This window comes from Equus przewalskii, chromosome 6 (assembly GCF_037783145.1).
Source record: "Equus przewalskii isolate Varuska chromosome 6, EquPr2, whole genome shotgun sequence".
Taxonomy (NCBI): Eukaryota; Metazoa; Chordata; class Mammalia; order Perissodactyla; family Equidae; genus Equus; species Equus przewalskii.
Window position 1 is genome coordinate 65,471,991 of NC_091836.1, and position 16,481 is coordinate 65,488,471.

The 16,481-nt window shown below is 44.7% G+C and overlaps 1 protein-coding gene across 37 annotated transcripts in view; it reads left to right on the top strand.

The window, feature by feature from the left end:
• The window catches only part of TENM4 (teneurin transmembrane protein 4), a 2,704,309-nt gene that overhangs the window by 2,091,324 nt on the left and 596,504 nt on the right, over positions 1–16,481 (top strand). For all 37 annotated transcript variants that reach the window (XM_070625735.1, XM_070625734.1, XM_070625736.1 and 34 more), the window contains one exon: positions 365–420. The gene's annotated coding sequence lies outside the window, so the exon portion shown is untranslated. The remainder of the gene's footprint in view (positions 1–364; positions 421–16,481) is intronic.

Sequence of the window (16,481 nt, forward strand, 5' to 3'; positions counted from 1 at the left end):
GAGTGTGTTGAGGTAGTATCATTTTTCTTTGCTCTATTTCTCCTGGTGTTTAATGGTCTTTTGCATTTTGATGTCTGTGAAAAATAAAAATAAGTACCAAAATGATTGGAAGGCTGAATTTTCTGTACCAAGAATTGGGCACTATTGGCGCCCTGTTTGACACATAACTCTTAATTATCACACTTCACTTTTGATTGTCACACTTCATTTTTGAAAGAATTCCCTTCCAGCCCCTGACCATCAGCAATTTCCCTGGTTATGTATGATCACAAGTAGTTGGTAACAAATATTGGGTATAAAACTATGATACATTCCAGTCCAGTGGCCTCAAAGGATTAATTGTGATTGTCTTCTTGTTTTGCAGATGGAAAAACTGAGAATCAGAGAGGGCTAGTGATCTCTCGGACACTTGGTCAGTAGGTAAGTGATAATGCTGAAAGTGAGCCTGAAACCAGATATACGTCTCGTCTCCATGATCAGATCTCTGTGGGGCCATTGTCCCAATCTTGTGACTTTTCTGATTTGTTCAGTTCAAGTCAGGTTATAAGATGAGTTGGTTTGGGCATTTGGGAGTTATTTACACTTGTGGTTTCTGTTTGTTGAGTTGGAAAGTTTAACAGGCGAGTTTGTGAAGGCCTCTGAGGCATTGCCTGGCCCATGTTGGATCCTTCCCTGGGAATGGCGGGGCTCGGTAAAACCTGGCCCACACTGTGGCCCTCACTGACCCTTCAACAGACCCAACTGTTTGGTCCCTCTAGAACAGAGAGCCCTGGATTGAGAGGACAGGAGCTGAGTTCCAGTCCCGCAGTGAGCTGCTCTGTGACGGTGAGCAAGCCACCTAACTCATGGATTCATTCATTTTTCGTTCACTCTTTCAAACTGTTTTTCCCCCAGAACATTTGAGGCCAGCCTTTGTGCCAGGCACAGGGGATAACAAGATAAATACGACATAGGCTTTGTCCTGCAGGTACTCACAGCCCAATTTATGAGCTCCGACATTTCCTCATCACTGTCTCATCGTGAGAATTTCTAATATCTGCTTTGCAGTTTACAGTCTGTAGGGCATTTTGTGATCTTCCCTAAAACTCCATAAGATGGAAAGAGGTAGTTATTGCCATTTTGCAGAGGAGGAAACTGTGGCTCAGAGAGTTGGCCAAGGCCATACTTGAGTAAGGGTTAGAGCTGACCTTGAAACTTAGATTTACTAACGTCAAAGCATTTGTTTCTGATAACAGCAAACTGTTCTACCTGATGGTTTTAGCATTTGAATGGGTGTTTTTTTACCCTGCCCCTCGCAGTGAGAGAATGTTGGGGTGATCAGCACCAGGATGGCCCCCACACTGGTGGAGGGATACTATCTGCAAGGGGTACTTTCCTGGGTCTAGCTGATTATTCCAGAAAACAGTGCCTTCTCTGCCTGAGAATGAAGGCAGCCTTGGGCTCTGGGTAAGCTGATAACCAGAGGAAAACATGCCACAGGCCCAGGGCCCAGGGCCACCTCCCCCAGGTGGCTGGGTTTGAGCGTATCAGAGAGACTCCGCAGTGAGCCAGAGGGCCCAGCCCCCTCTTCATCTGAGGCAGTGACCTACTGAAGGCTATTGCTTTCCACCAAAGCTTAACGATCCTGGTAGCTTCTGCTTTTGCAGAGTTGCCTGGCCTCAGGCAAGACATGGAGAATGATATGGATTAGAGGCTGTGCTGTTTGTTTGTGGCGATGACAACTGCTTGTGCATGAAGCTCTTGGGCTTCCTCAAAGTCTGGAATTTCACAGGGTGCTGAATAACCTCAGGTACTCGGCCTGGTTTTCTGTTTTACAGCAAGTGTGTATGTTGTGAATTGTGGCCATCCTTGATGAAGATGTACCTACACATGTGTGATGTATGGGACATGTGGGATTTGTAGGGAATGTGTGTGTGCATGTGTGGGGTGTGGGGTTTGTGAGGAGCGTGTGTGTTTGTGTGTGCGTGTGTTTAATCTCTAGGAGGCAATTCTTATGAAAAAAAAGAAAACACTTACAGGTGTAATTTTTCAGCAGGACCCAGAAATGGGCTTTTAATAAGCGTCATTAAACTCTTTGATTACAAGGGGAGGCCAGCCATTCTTTCATCCTGGCTTGGATCACACAGCTCTCCCTTGCCCTGTTCTTTGGGGTCAGATAAAAACTCCTACTATTCGTATTGGTCTCTCCAAAGCCCTCTCTCCCCCTTGTCTGATCTCTCCACTTGGACCTCGACACAGACAGGGCTGGTGTCGGGCCTGACAGATGATACTGCCTGGAATCTGAGCATCCTGTGTCTCGCGTTGTCCCAGCAGGACACTTTAGGGTCTTTGTTTAGGAGGTGCTTCAGGCTGAGAGATCCAGGCCTCCTTCCTTTCCCTGAGGGTCACTTACAGGCCCTGATACCCGGCAGGACTGTGTGTGCAAACCCTTTCCTGAGGGATTGGGTTTCCCCTTGTCTGACATGGAAGGAGGAGCAACTCTGTTGAAAGGTAGGTTTCGCTTTAGACTGAAAGCATTCTGCCAGGTCTCCTAAGGAAGCTGGTTCCCAGAGCGATTGTCTTTCCTGAGCTGAGAGCGAGGTGCTATGTGACAGGAAGGTAGGCATGCTTAGCAACAGGCTTATCAGGCCGTGCTACAAGAATGTTCATTCAAGTAAACAGGTCTGGATTTGTGCAATTTTGTTCTTCTCTGTGCACTGGCTGGTTCTGGGCCTGGTATGTTCAGATTTGTGTGGCTCCTTCTCAGAGGTAATGCCCTTTGTGAGCTATAGAGTTCTGCCTGCATCCTTCTTGTTCACGCCCACGGTACCCAGCGCGGGGGTACCCAGCATGGGGCTGCGTGTGCAGGAGGGGGCAGCCCGTGTTTGTGGTCTACATTGAAGCCGCTGGCTCCAGGCAGCAGAGTGCCCCAGATCGGGGACTCATGCCTTGTATAATCTAACAGGCCTGCATTTGAGTCCTAGCTTGGCCTCTCACTGCACCTACCTACTCAATTTCTCTGTGCCTTGGTCCTGGAGGGCCTGTCGTATTTTGAACATTCTGCCTACTTCTTGCCAGTAACTCCGTTGGAGCAGCCAGCCTTTGGTCCCTATGGCTTCAGCTGTTAGCTCAGAACTGGCTCCAAACCAGACAAGCCTCTGAGCGGTACAGCTTTCCACACGTCCCAGGTGGATGCACTGCCTTGACCTTGAGACCTACTCAGACAGACCCTCCAGGGATGGGGACAACAGCCCTCCAGCACCAGTTCTCCAAACACCCTTAGTCACTGCTTTAAGAGAGATTTTTTAAGCACCTACTATGTGCAAGGCACTGCGGTAACATCCTAGGTATATTTTCTTCTAATTTTTATGTTCATTTTCCAGATAACTAAGTTTCAAAAAATTTAACATTCCCAAGAGTATATAAATATTAAGAGGAAATGCTGGGATTTGAACCCAGGTGTTTGAACTAGAAAGCTTATGCTCTTGACTTATATTAAGCATGTAATTCACAATGGCTACCAAAAAATGGTTGTCACCTATTAGGGATAATTCTTTTAACAGTAATCGTTAATAAGTGACGGTACTGCATCCTAATTGCCGGCTCTTCTGGGGTCCTCTCCCATGGGACAGTGAGGTTCTTGAGGGGAGAAACTGGAAACCCCTGTCCCCAGCAGGGTACAAGGTTATAGCAATGGATCAATAAATGTTTGAATGATTAACAGTATTAATAATGGCTAACTTCACTGGTCGCTGACTATGTCCTGGACACAGTGCTAAGTGCTTTCTATGTATATTTTGTTTTAGTTTTTAGAACAACTCTGTAAGATACATACTATTATTATAACCATTTTACACTAAAGAAAATAGAGGCTTGCAGAGTTTTGAGTAACTTTCCCAGGTTACCCAGCTGGTAAGTGGCAGAGCTGGGAATGGGATGCTGGCTGACTGACGTGAGAGCTTGGTGCTCAACTGCAGTGTCCTGACCCCCCACACACAGATGTCCCAGCGTACCTCACAGCCACAGCCGATGCCCATAGCTTCTTCAGTGAATTCCCATGAGGCTGTCACTCAGATTGTCTACCAGCTTGTCCAGGACTGTGTGAGTTTTCCATCCAGAAGGGATGAAGCTGGTGAAGGGTGGGAGGCCATAGCCATGTATGAAAGACAATATGAAAAGCCACTTGAAAATTAGCAAGAAAAGGGTGTCCTTCTTAGAGAGTAGATCCGATTTATAAGACACAAGTGGGGTCAAAGTCCACATCAACAGGCACAATCTTTTGAGCTCCATGGAGAACAGTGGTGAAGTGTTTCAGTGGCATTTTCTGGGGGAATTTCTTGGACTTGGCAGTTACGCTACCACAGACTCATTGGCGAGTGAGGCCGAGTAAGGGGAAAGGTCTTGGTGCGTTGTTCTCAAGGGAGGGCCTTCCCTTCTAGTACTTTCCCACAAGACCTCATGAACCAATAACTTGTTTCATCATGTGGAGCTTCATCTTATGCAAGACGAAGAAATGGTACTCCAGCTTCATTGCCACAGGATAATTGAGCCCTTGTGACTTTGTCCAAAGGGTAGCAGGAACATGTGCTTTTAGGGAAAGTTAAGAGCAGGGAGGAGATTTGAGCTGGGAAAGAGAGGGGCTTGGAGTGGCTCTGGGGGCTGCCTAGGCGGGACTAGGATTCCGACTACGAACTCCTGACGGAGTTAGGGCTCACTCTGTGCAAATCCAGGCTGTGATCTGAGTCCAGGAACTCCAGTGAGGAGCACTGGGGCCCTCATCCAAGTGCCAGAGCAGGAACAACTACTTTAGGAGACCATCTGCGAACATCCTTGGCCAAGAGAAAAGTAAGGAGAATGACAACACAAGGATGTATCAGTTAGAACCTTCAGGGATATGTCTTTGGGTGGACTCAGGGCTTTGCTCTTCTGGAGGCTGGTGTCTGTGCACCCAAAGGGAGGGGCAATACTGGGCCTTAAAGCTGGACCTTGAAGGCACTTACCCTTTCCCCCACAGCAATGATTTTTCAACCACGCTCTGCGGAGCCCTCCGGGTTTAGTGGAAGCCTCTCTGGGACTTCCTTTGGAGACAGGCACTCAATTCTCTATTGGCCCCTAGGCCCCCATCACTGATCCTCTTCTCCTTGTTGGCATGTTGGGCATCCTTGTTGCCAAGACTGACATTCAGCTGGAATGTAGTCCCATGGTCGTGCTGTTTGTTTACAGCCAGCATCTGCTCTCATTGGCCATTGTGTCTGTTCTGATTGGTTGCTGTCTGTATGTATCAATTGTTAAATATTTTGAATTCCACTCCTGCTTGCAAGCTTTCCTGTGTGCGGAGCCAGAAGGCACTGCCCCATACCAGGTGCATCCTAACACAGGCACACTACACCAGCGACCAGCCTGCAAACCACTGCTGCGCGGAACAAAAACAGTCCTGCTATGTTTGAAAAGTGCTTGCCGTGCTTCTTCGTCCATCCTAGGGCTACAGAGTCACCGGAATGTCACCAGCCCACATGGCCGTGCGGGGCTGGGCAATTTGTCTGTCCTTTCCATTCCCACCAAAGCAGAAGCCCTGATTTTGCTGCAGTGGCAGACCTGGGAGCAGGAGTTAGTCTTTTCTGTCCAGCCCCTGGTGTGTCTCTTTAGCGGGCGGGTAGCTTGCTGTATTGCCTGCCTGGGGACATGATTCCCAGATTCACTCAGCTGTGCCTTTGCGAAGCAACTGCTCTCTCAACGGAGCAGGATGTGCCAGCTTTTCTGGCAGAGTTTCTTATGAGTGTTTGTTTTTTTCGTCTCCCGTTTCTTAAAAAAAAAAAAAAAAAAGCACAGGAATGGCAGAAGTAACATTATATAAAGGAAAAGTCATGCGCTTGGGATCCAGGCAGACCAGGATTTATATCCAGGCTCTGATCCTCACTAGGTGTGTGACCTTGCAGAAATGGCTCAATCTTCTGGCTTCAGTTTCCTTGTCTGTAAGAGGGGAATGATGATAAAATGACAACTGACATCTACACGTGCCTGCCAGAATTTTATGCATTTGTGTGACAACCCCCGAGGTAGGTGATATTATTCTCTCTCATCTTGCAGATGAGGAAGTTGAGGCCCAGAGTGACAGAGTGATTTTTCCAAGGTCACACAGCTAAATGGCAGAGCCTGGACTCAAGCCTAGGTGGTCTGGCTGCAGAGCCCCCACTGCAAACCTCAGCACTTTTCCAGCTGTGTCTCAGGGCTGGGTAAGGACTGAGTAATTCCCAAGTAATGTGTCTGGAACTGAGGGTGCTCTTCCAACAAGCTAATTCTCTTCTCTTGTTCTATGTCTAATGGAAATAGAAAAAGTCTTCCATTCACTCAGTACTACTATGTGCTGGGTACTACACTATGTGCTTTGTATTCACAATCTTGTTTAAATGTCATAGCTTCCTTTTCTAAATATTATTCCAATTGTGCAGATGAGGGCACAATGGAATAAGCAGCCCTTGTGAGGTAGTGAGTTCCCCATCAAGGGAGTGGTACAAACAGGAACAAGATGACCACCCTTCAGGGCTGTAGAGGGGACTCTGGCACTGAACTGCTAAATCATCTCCTGGATTCCGTGGTGCTCTTCAGTGCTTGGTCTGGGGTCTGAACAATTCCCAGGGTTTTACCAAAGTAGAAAGGGGGGATGGGAGGGGGTCCCCTGAGCTAATTCCAGTGCTTCAGTGTTCTCTAGAAACCATATAGTGACCGTGAGTGAGCAGCAGAGGCCAGCTAAGCGCTTTCTGCCTGTGGCTGGAATCTGTATGATTGGGAGTCAAGAAACCCAGATTCTCGTCTAGGTTCTGCAGTTGGTTAGGAAATCATTTAACCTCTCTGTGCCTTTTATTTAAAAGAAATATGGTCATTTGTCACTTAACAACAGGGATATGTTCTGAGAAATGCGTCATTAGATGATTTCGTTGTTGTGTGTACATCATAGAGTACACTTACACAAACCTGGATGGTACACCTGCTACACACCTCGGCTCTATGGTACTAATCTTATGGGACCATCGTCGTGTATATAGTCAGTCCTTGAACGAAACATCATTATGTGGCTCATGACTGTCATAATAACTTGAAAGAGTTGCTACGTCTATAAAGTAATACCTACATTTACATTGAAAGATTCATGCCAATGAGAATCATTAGCATATATTGTTCCTCCTCCTGGTGACACCTTCAATCTCTAACAATTCCAAAAAGTGAGTCAGGGACAAATGCTGTCTCTCCTAGGCTTAGAGGCTGGGAGGAGTGACTGAAGATGAGAGGAATAGAGCCAATCCATCATTTTTAGATTAAAGAGCCTCCAAGCCTGAAGTAGCAACTTACCTCTAACTTAGGCAACAGAAGAAAGAATGGAGAGCTTATCTTTGAGTTTCGTTGCACACAAGGGAAAAAGGGAAAGCTGATGGATTACATGTTCTCATTGGCTAATGCTGGGTCTTTGTTGAGGAGTAAATAAACACAGATGACAAGCTATTAGTTCGGCCTAGAGAGGTATAGCTTGTTCAGGAACGGCCAATACGTGTTATATTAGTTTGAGTTCTGGGGACCACACTCCAGGACAGAGATCTGCATGCAGAAAGTTCATTGGGCTTGCCCTCAGGACCAGCACCTGTAGGGGAATAAGGGAAGTACGACTGGATCAAGGGAGGAGTTGAGCTGTGATGCAGTCACAACAAAGGTATCAACTGATCCCACAGGACCTGTGGAACTGGGATGGCCTTTCAGATGCCTGACATTGAGTCAAGCAGAGTTGGCCTTACTGCCCCTGGATGAGGCGGCTCTCTTGGGCTGAGGTCCATGCCTGGAGAGGGACTCAACTGACAGCTGTCAGCAGCCAATAGCAACAGTCCCCGCAGCTGGAGGAATGAGTGCCTTGGTCCCAAAGGGCTTATGTGGGCAGCACATCCCAGCATCCACTGCACATGGCACGCAGGCTGCAGACAGCACTTCCTTACTTCCCACTGCAGACATCACTAATTGAAACAGCTCTCTTTACCACTGTGTTCACATGAGGTCTCCGGAGATTTCACATACAGTGCTCCAGATCAACATCATCAATTGGTTGGAACTGGCTCGTGAGAAAGAAGCCATGTGCTACGTCTGGCCTCTACATCTGTGGGAGATGTTTGTTGACGATGTAATAATAAGTCTCCCGTGTTATGATTCTGCTTTCAAGATTGAGCAGTTGGCAAACTTTAGACAGTTTCCCTGACATGCCTAGTGGAAAATGTGATTTTTTAATATTTTTCCTGATTATCCCCTCTGACCACATTCCATCTGAGGTCTGACTTGTTTTCCTACTAAATGTAGTTTTCCCCAAGATTCATTTCCTTTTCCTCTCTCTCTCTCTTTTCTTTTTACCACACACTCTCTGGTCATCTCATCTATCCTTATTTCGAGCATCGGCTCCCCTCAGACATCCCTCCTTCACCCAGTTTCACATTACTGGTCACCTGCCAAACCTGTCCACCCCATTAGCATCTCTAGCCGTCATAACACCAATAAATGACATCCATGTTTAGCTGATGAAGAAACAGATTCTTTCAGAGGTTAAGACAATTTCTGAAGATGAGACATCTTGCAAGAGACAGGGCTGGGTGTCATCTTAGGTCTGTTATCTCCCAACATCTGTGTTCTTTCTTCTCTACCTTTGAGATATTTGTTGGGGTGATCTCTTGATGACTCTGGATTCTGCTCATTGAGTCTCGCCTGGCTGAAAACCCTACAAACTTCATTGGTTAATCCCACAGGTCCTTGTGAATCTCTGCAGAGTGCTGGGAGCCCCACACCCCATTGGGCAGGTTGGAGACCCTTGTGCTTTCCCTGAACAGGGTAGTTAGAGAATGCTGGGCACAGCCTGGCCCTTGGGCCTACTCGCTACCCATTTCACTTAGTTCCTGAGACACTCCAAAGGTGAGGAGCCTTTGGGATCACAAACTCACTGTGAAGGTCGATGGGTTGGAGCTGACACTGAGGCTGACTAACGGGCTTGTTATAGCTCTTGATAAATGAGACTTTGGTCAGTCCAGCTGGCCAGCTGCCCAAAGCCTGGCAGCATCACCGGGGGACCCACCTGGGTTTCTGTGCTGAATGCCTGTGCTCTGATCTGTCATCCTTCTTCAAGGAAGATGCATTTGGTAAAGGGAGATCTCTTGCTTTTAGCTGAGGGCCGCTCCATCAAAACCAGGGGTCAATTATGCTATTGTTAAAGACACCTTTTGAGGCTCCTATTCTGTGCCAGATATGAAGCTAAGCCCTTGGGGATGCAAAAACAGAACCAGTGTCCCACCCCCTCACCCTCGAGATGTGGGCTGGTGACTTTTTAGTGTTGCATAAAAGTAAGACGTGGGCTGCCAGCCTTCAGATGCTGGGAGGCTTCTGAGCTCTCACAGTTTGGTGATTCTGCCCTCTGCCCTTGCGAAGACCATGACTTCTCTGCACAGGAAGGAATTTAGAGTCCTCCTGGTAAATAGAAAGAGAGGCTGATTTGAGTCCTCATCCCTCTCTCTGTTACCGATTTTCTGTGTGACCTTGCACAGGGCACTTGACTTCTCAGGTCGTCAGTGTTACTTCACCGTCACTGTAGAAGGTGGCCACTGTGACGCCTCCAGTGCTTACTGTTGGGGAAGCATCTTGTGCAATGCCCTGTACACAGCAGGTACTCTATAAGTGGTACCGTGTTTTCCTTCCTCGCCCCCAGCTCGTTACTTAGTGAGATCAGTAGGGAAGTATTTACTAGGCATTGATGACCTATGGAACATGAACACTTCCTTAAAGAATGCATTGAATCTTGTGGGGGATGATCCAGGGTGAATGGGTTCTGGGGTCCCCATCTGGCATGCTTTCTTATGGGGTCCCGGGGGGCCACATTACATACTCTATACCTCCTATCGGCCCTGGCTTGGAGAGAAATCCTGCTCATTTTCTGATTTTTCACTCTCCTCCCCCAATTTTCCTTCCTACTGTGATGGAGCCAAGATGGCTCAGAGAAAGAGGTGGCCATGGCAAAGTGGAAGGGGTCCTGCGCCATGAGCTGGCTTTATAAGAACAGAACACTTTCTTGTCCTTTCTGAGACTCAGGCTTCTCATTTATAAAGTAGGGTAATCCTTTCCTTGCTGGCATTCTCTGAGGATTGTGTGTGACAACACACCTGAGAGCGTGCTATAGAACAAACATGTGATTTGTAGTTATGGATTCTATCTTTTTTCTGTGAGTTTTCATCTCTTGGTCTAGCCCCTTCACCAGTAGCTCCCAATGCAAGTTCCCAAATGTGTTTGGTCTATGCAGGTAGCTTGTCCAATGAGCTGTTTGTGCATCTCTTTCCTATGACCCTTCCCCAGTGAACTTATTTTAGTTGTTTACATGTCTGTATTCTTCTCTAAACTCCAAGATATTTAAGAACAAGGTCTAATTTTAATTCGTTTATATCTGTAGTATGTAACGATGCTCCATGATTGTTTGAAAAAATAAACGAAGATGAAAGAAAATGAGCATTTTGGGTATCTGCTGCATATCTGTTCTGGGCATGTAAGGACTCACGGAATTCTCACAGCAGCCCTCTGAGGTTGATATTATTCCCATTCCCAAGAAAAGGAAATTGAGGCCCAGAGAGGTGAAGCCACCTAGTTAAGAACACACAGTAAGTAACTAGCAGAGTAAGAGATGACGAACTTGGAGCCCTGAACTCCAAAACTAGTGCTCATCTTCTATACTGGGCTGTCTCTCTCTTCCTCTCTCCACAGTTTATTGCGCAAATGACATTAACACAACAACAACAGGAACAAAAGAAAATCACCTCCCATCTCACCACTTCTAGCAAGTCAGCTGTTTCCGTTTTTCCACATTCCCTACAGTCTCTTTCTTGCATATGTTTTTTTTTATAACAACATTATTGAGATATAATTCACATGCCATAAAATTCACACTTTTAAATTGTACAATTCAGTGTTTATTCACAGAGTTTATTCACAGAGTTGTGCAGCCATCACCACTATCTAATTTTAGAACATTTTGTTACCCAAGAAAGAAACCCATAATCATTAGCGGGTCCCTCCCAATTCGCTGCTCCCTCCAACCCCTGGCAGCCACTAATCTACTGTCCCTTTCTATGGACTTGCCTATTCTGGACATTTCCTATAAATAGGATCATATAATATGTTGCCTTTGAGTTTGATTTCTTGGACTTAGTATAATGTTGTCAAGATTCATCATGTTGTAGCATGTATTATTGCTTCATTCCTTTTTATGGCTGAATAATACACACACACACATACACATACACACACACTACATTTTGTTTATCCATGTATCAGTTGATGGCTATTTGAGTTGTTTCCACTTTTTAGCTGTTATGAATAACGCTGCTATGAACTTTCATGTACTAGTTTTTGGGTGGATGTATATTTTTCGTTCTTTTGGGTATCTACCTAGGGGTGATATTGCTAGGTCATATGATAACCCTATGACTGGCATTTTCAGGAACTGCCTGTCTATTTTCAAAAGTAGCTGCACCATTTATAGTCCCACCAACAATGTTTGAAGTTTCCAATTTTTTCACATCCTTTCCAATACTCTTTATCATCTCTCTTTTTTATTTTCACATCCTCGTGGATTTGCAGTTGTATCTCATTATGGCTTTGATTCGGATTTCTCCAATGACTAATAATGTTCAGCATCTTTACATGTCCTTATAGGCCATTTTCATGTCTTCTTTGAAGAAATACCTCCTCAAATCCTTTGCCCATTTCTTAACTGGGTTATTTTTCTTTTTATTGTTGCATTATAAGAGTTCTTTATATACTCTGGGTACTGGTCACTTACCTGGTATATGATTTGCAAATATTTTCGCCCATTCTGTGATGTGTCCTTTCACTTTCTTGATAATGTCCTTTGAGGCACAAACGTTTTTAATTTTGATGAGGGCCAATTTATCTATTTTTTTCTTTTGTCACTTGTGCTTTTGGTATTAATCTAAGAAATCATTGCTTCATCTAAAGTCATGAAGATTTACTCCCATGTTTTCTTCTAAGAGTTCAATAGTTTTAATTCTTACCTGTAAGTCTGTGATCCACTTTGAGTTAATCTTTGTATCTTGTGTGAGTTGTGGGACCAGCTTGATTCTTTTGCATGTATATATCCAGTTGTCCTAGTCCCATTTGTTGAAAAGGCTATTCTTCCCCCTATTGAATTGTCTTGGTATTATTTTTTTTTTTTAAAGATTTTATTTTTTCCTTTTTCTCCCCAAAGCCCCCCGGTACATAGTTGTGTATTCTTCGTTGTGGGTTCTTCTAGTTGTGGCACGTGGGACGCCGCCTCAGCGTGGTCCAATGAGCAGTGCCATGTCCGCGCCCAGGACTCGAACTAACGAAACACTGGGCCACCTGCTGCAGAGCGCGCGAACTTAACCACTCGGCCACGGGGCCAGCCCCAATTGTCTTGGTATTCTTGTCAAAAATCAATTGATCATAAATGTGAAGGTTTATTTATGGACTCTCAATTCTATTCCATTGATCTATATATCTATCTTGATGCCAGTATCACACTGTGTTAATTATTATAGCCTCATAGTAAGTTTTGAAATTGGTAAGTGTGGGTCCTCCAACTTTATTCATCTTTTTCAAGATTGTTTTGGGTATTCTGTGTCTCGCATTTGCATATGAATTTTAGCATCTACTTATCAATTTCTAAAAATTAAATCCAGCTGGGATTTTGATAGGGAATACATTGACTCTGTAACTCAATTCAGGAGTATTAACATCTAAACAATATGAAGTCTTCCAATCCAAGAACAGTCTTTCCCTTTCTACAATGTTTTATAATATTCAATATTATACATATATAAAAATATATGTATATATATATTTATATATAATATATATAAATATCATATAATATTTAGAGATATATAAATATCTATCTCTATATATAAAGCAGTCTTTCACTTCATTTTAAAATTTATTCCTAAATATTTTATTCTTTTTGATGCTATTGGAAATAGAATTATTTTCTTGTTTTCATTTTTGAGTTTCTCATTGCTAAGTGTGTATAAAGCAAATGATTTTTGTACACTGATTGTGTAACTTGCAACCTTGCTCAGCCTGTTTATTGGTTCTAATAAGTTTTTGTGGATTCCTTTGAATTTTCTGTATATAAGATCTTGTCATCTATGAGTAGAGAGAGTTTTATTTCTTCCTTTCCCTAATGTGGATGACTTTTTTCTTTATCTTGGCTAATTTCCCTGGTTAAACCTCCAGTAAAATGCTGAATAGGAGTGGTGAGAGCAGACACCTTGTCTTGTTTCTAATCTTAGAGGGAAAGCTTTCAGTCTTTCATCATTAAGTACGATGTTAGCTGTGGGTTTTTCAAAGAGGATCTTTATCAAGTTGAGGATTCCTTGCATTCATAGTTTGCTGAGTGTTTTTGTCATGAAAGGGTGTGGGATTTTGTTAAATGCTTTTCTATGTCTGTTAACAGGATCATGAGGTTTTTGCCCTTTATTCTCTTGATGGGGTGTATTACCTTGCTGGGTTTTTGATGTTAAACCAACCTTACATTCCTGGAAAAAACCCCACTTGATTGCCATATGTAATCCTTTTTATGTGTTGTTGGATTCCGTTCAACAGTATTTTATTGAGGATTTTTGTGTCTTCACAGGGGATATTGATCTGTAGTTTTCTTGTGATGTCTTTGGTTTTGGCGTCAGGGTGATTCTGGCCTCATAAAATGAGTGGGGAAGGGTTCCCGCCTCTTCTATTTTTGCAAGAGTTTGTGAAGGATTTGTGTTAATCTTTTCTCTCTTTTTTTGAGAACTTTATCAAATCATCGTGAGGACAAAGCTTATGACAGGTCATAGTTCTGCCTTATCGTGTACTTGTGTCAGATCAATCTGTGAACCCAGAAACGACATTGTATTGAAGTCTGAAAATTTCCCTGTGAGTAGGACAGTGAATCTCCTGCAATTATACCAGGCAAGGCACTCAATATGGAGAATCTGGGGGTGCCAGACAGACCTGGTTCCTGCCTTTTTTACCACTCTAAACATTTCAACACAAATGCCTGGATGAATACTCCATTGAAGCAAACCTTTCTCCTCCAAAACAGATAACAGATTGGCCTCTTGACCACATGCTGAACAAGACCAATGCTTATGCCATTATCTCCCCTGGTACCCACCCCCGTCCTCCTAGGAAATCAGACTATCCACAAGTATTAATAACTCAGCATCCAAGTTAACCAAAGAGTTGAGTGTCACTTTTTGTTCCTTTTTAACACGTAAAAATGAGGAAAGACTGTTCCTGGCTGAATTGCTTAGAACGAGAAACAAGAATCTTAGATTGCAACCAGAAGTGTAGCAATTTCACTGCATTACAGCACAGATAATGATTATGTTCAATCCCTGGTCATTCCTAGAGAGAGGCTTTGAATTGTGGTCATTCACTCATTCCTTGAGTCACTTCATTAATTCATTCAGCAATTACATATTAAGCTCCATTTTTTCTGCCAGGCCCTGTATTGAAGTGTCAATTCACACAGATAGGAATCCATTTGGGTCCCTGTCTCAGAGGAGCACCCAGTCTGGTGGGGAATCTCAGAATCTAAACAGACAGTTACCGCCAAACATGATCATGGTCATAACATGAGCATGAAACAAGGCCACAGAAATGTGAAGGGAGAAGAGATCAGGGATGGACGTGTCAGAGGAAATATGGTCCACACAGGAGCTTGAAGGATGCATAGAAATTTGTCTGGCGAGCCTGTAGGACAGGGTCCTCCAGGCCCAAGCAGAACCAGGAGGTCACTGAAAACAGAGAACAGAGTCATTTACAAGGGCTCATAGGAACAACGCTGAAAGATGATTTGGAAAGACCCAGGGAGGCAGGTCTTAAAAGGCTTGTGTGCTTGTGAAGGAGTCTGAACTTTATCCTGGAATATTAAAGGTTTACATGACTTGGGACCTTTTCCTAAGCAGCACCCCAAGGGTACCAGAGAGCCAGAACTGGGACAAGATTTGCTAACAAAGGCCAGGTCTAAACATTGGAGAATTGTCCTTGAATGGACTGCAGGTCCCCTAGGGGCTTGTCATCAAGCATCCCCCACCCTCTGGATCTTGTCCTCCCTTCCATGGCCCCAGATGGGCCATCCCAGCTTACAAGGAGGTCAGACTCAAAACTATTAATTCTGGTTCTGACTATCATTTCCAAGCTGGAGTGGATGACACTGAATCTCAGTTGGCTTGTTGGTGAAATAGGGACATTGATGCCTACTTCCTAGGGTTGTTTTGACAGTGAAATTAAAAAGGGTTCTCCAAAAATCTTCAAAAATCTCCACTGCAAGCTGGCCTAAAGATGTGCCAACTCTGTTATGGAAGTAAGACCATCAGTGTTGGGAGCTACATAGACCTGGGTTCAAATCCCAATCTGCCCCAGTCTGCTTGAGCCTGGACAAGTCATTTAACTCTCTGAGCCTCAGTTTCCTCATCTTTGAAATAGAAATAATCATAATATCTCCCTTTTGGGGTCGCTGTGAGAAGGAAGCGTAAGGATCCCTGTGACAGCCCCAGGCATGTCAAAGATGCTGAGGAATGGCCTTTGAATATGAATGTGAACAAGGAAGCTCTGCTTTACCCCTAACAGGGGGCCTCCTGGAGGGCTGGGCATCTCTCTGTGTGCAAAGCCTAACGCCATGCTCAGCATATAAAGATACTCAAAGGATCTTTCAGTTGAATTTACTTCCACCTCTCAATCCTTTACTCATTCCAGGTTTCTGTCCAGTTGAAAAAAGAATCGACTCTGACCTTTTAGAAATATAAATAAATCAATGAAGAAAAAAAGACTTTAAATCATCTCATTTCATATGTTTATTTTGCTGAGTGGACCAACCAGGTATTAATCAATTCGGGCCTTCCCAAAGGGAGCAGGCAGGGCCCACAGCCCCTGCTTCCACTGATCCAGCTTGACTGCCCCAGTTTCTCCAGCCGAAAGGCAGAACAGTATCTCCTGTGCACCAGGGACTTAGAAAGTTTAACCTGGGAGAGAAGTGTCTTTAATGATGTTTCCTACCCAGGGGCCTCCCAAGAAGAGAGCTTTGGGAAGGTTAAGTGGGACAGGGGGCTGCAGGAGCCACATTCCAGGGGGCAAGTGTGTGGAGAGGTGGAAATGACACCCTCAAATGCGTCCTGGGGGAGGGCATGCTTGATGGCAACAGCCCTAGAAGCAGGTTTAGTATAGTGTGTGCCCCACACTCACTTTCATCTCCACTCTGGTTCCCATACTTGGCATCCACTGCTTCTTCTGTTCCCACCCAAATGGAGAGGAGACAAGCTAAGAACTCAGTAAGCCCAGAACCAGGCCATGGAGCAATGGTTCCTGCCTTGCTGAGTCTCCCATGAGTATCACTTACTGAGTGTCAGGCTCTGGGGTGAGTGAGACAGGGCTCCCCCTGGAGCGGCTCACCATGTGGAGACAGCCACAAAGGGATG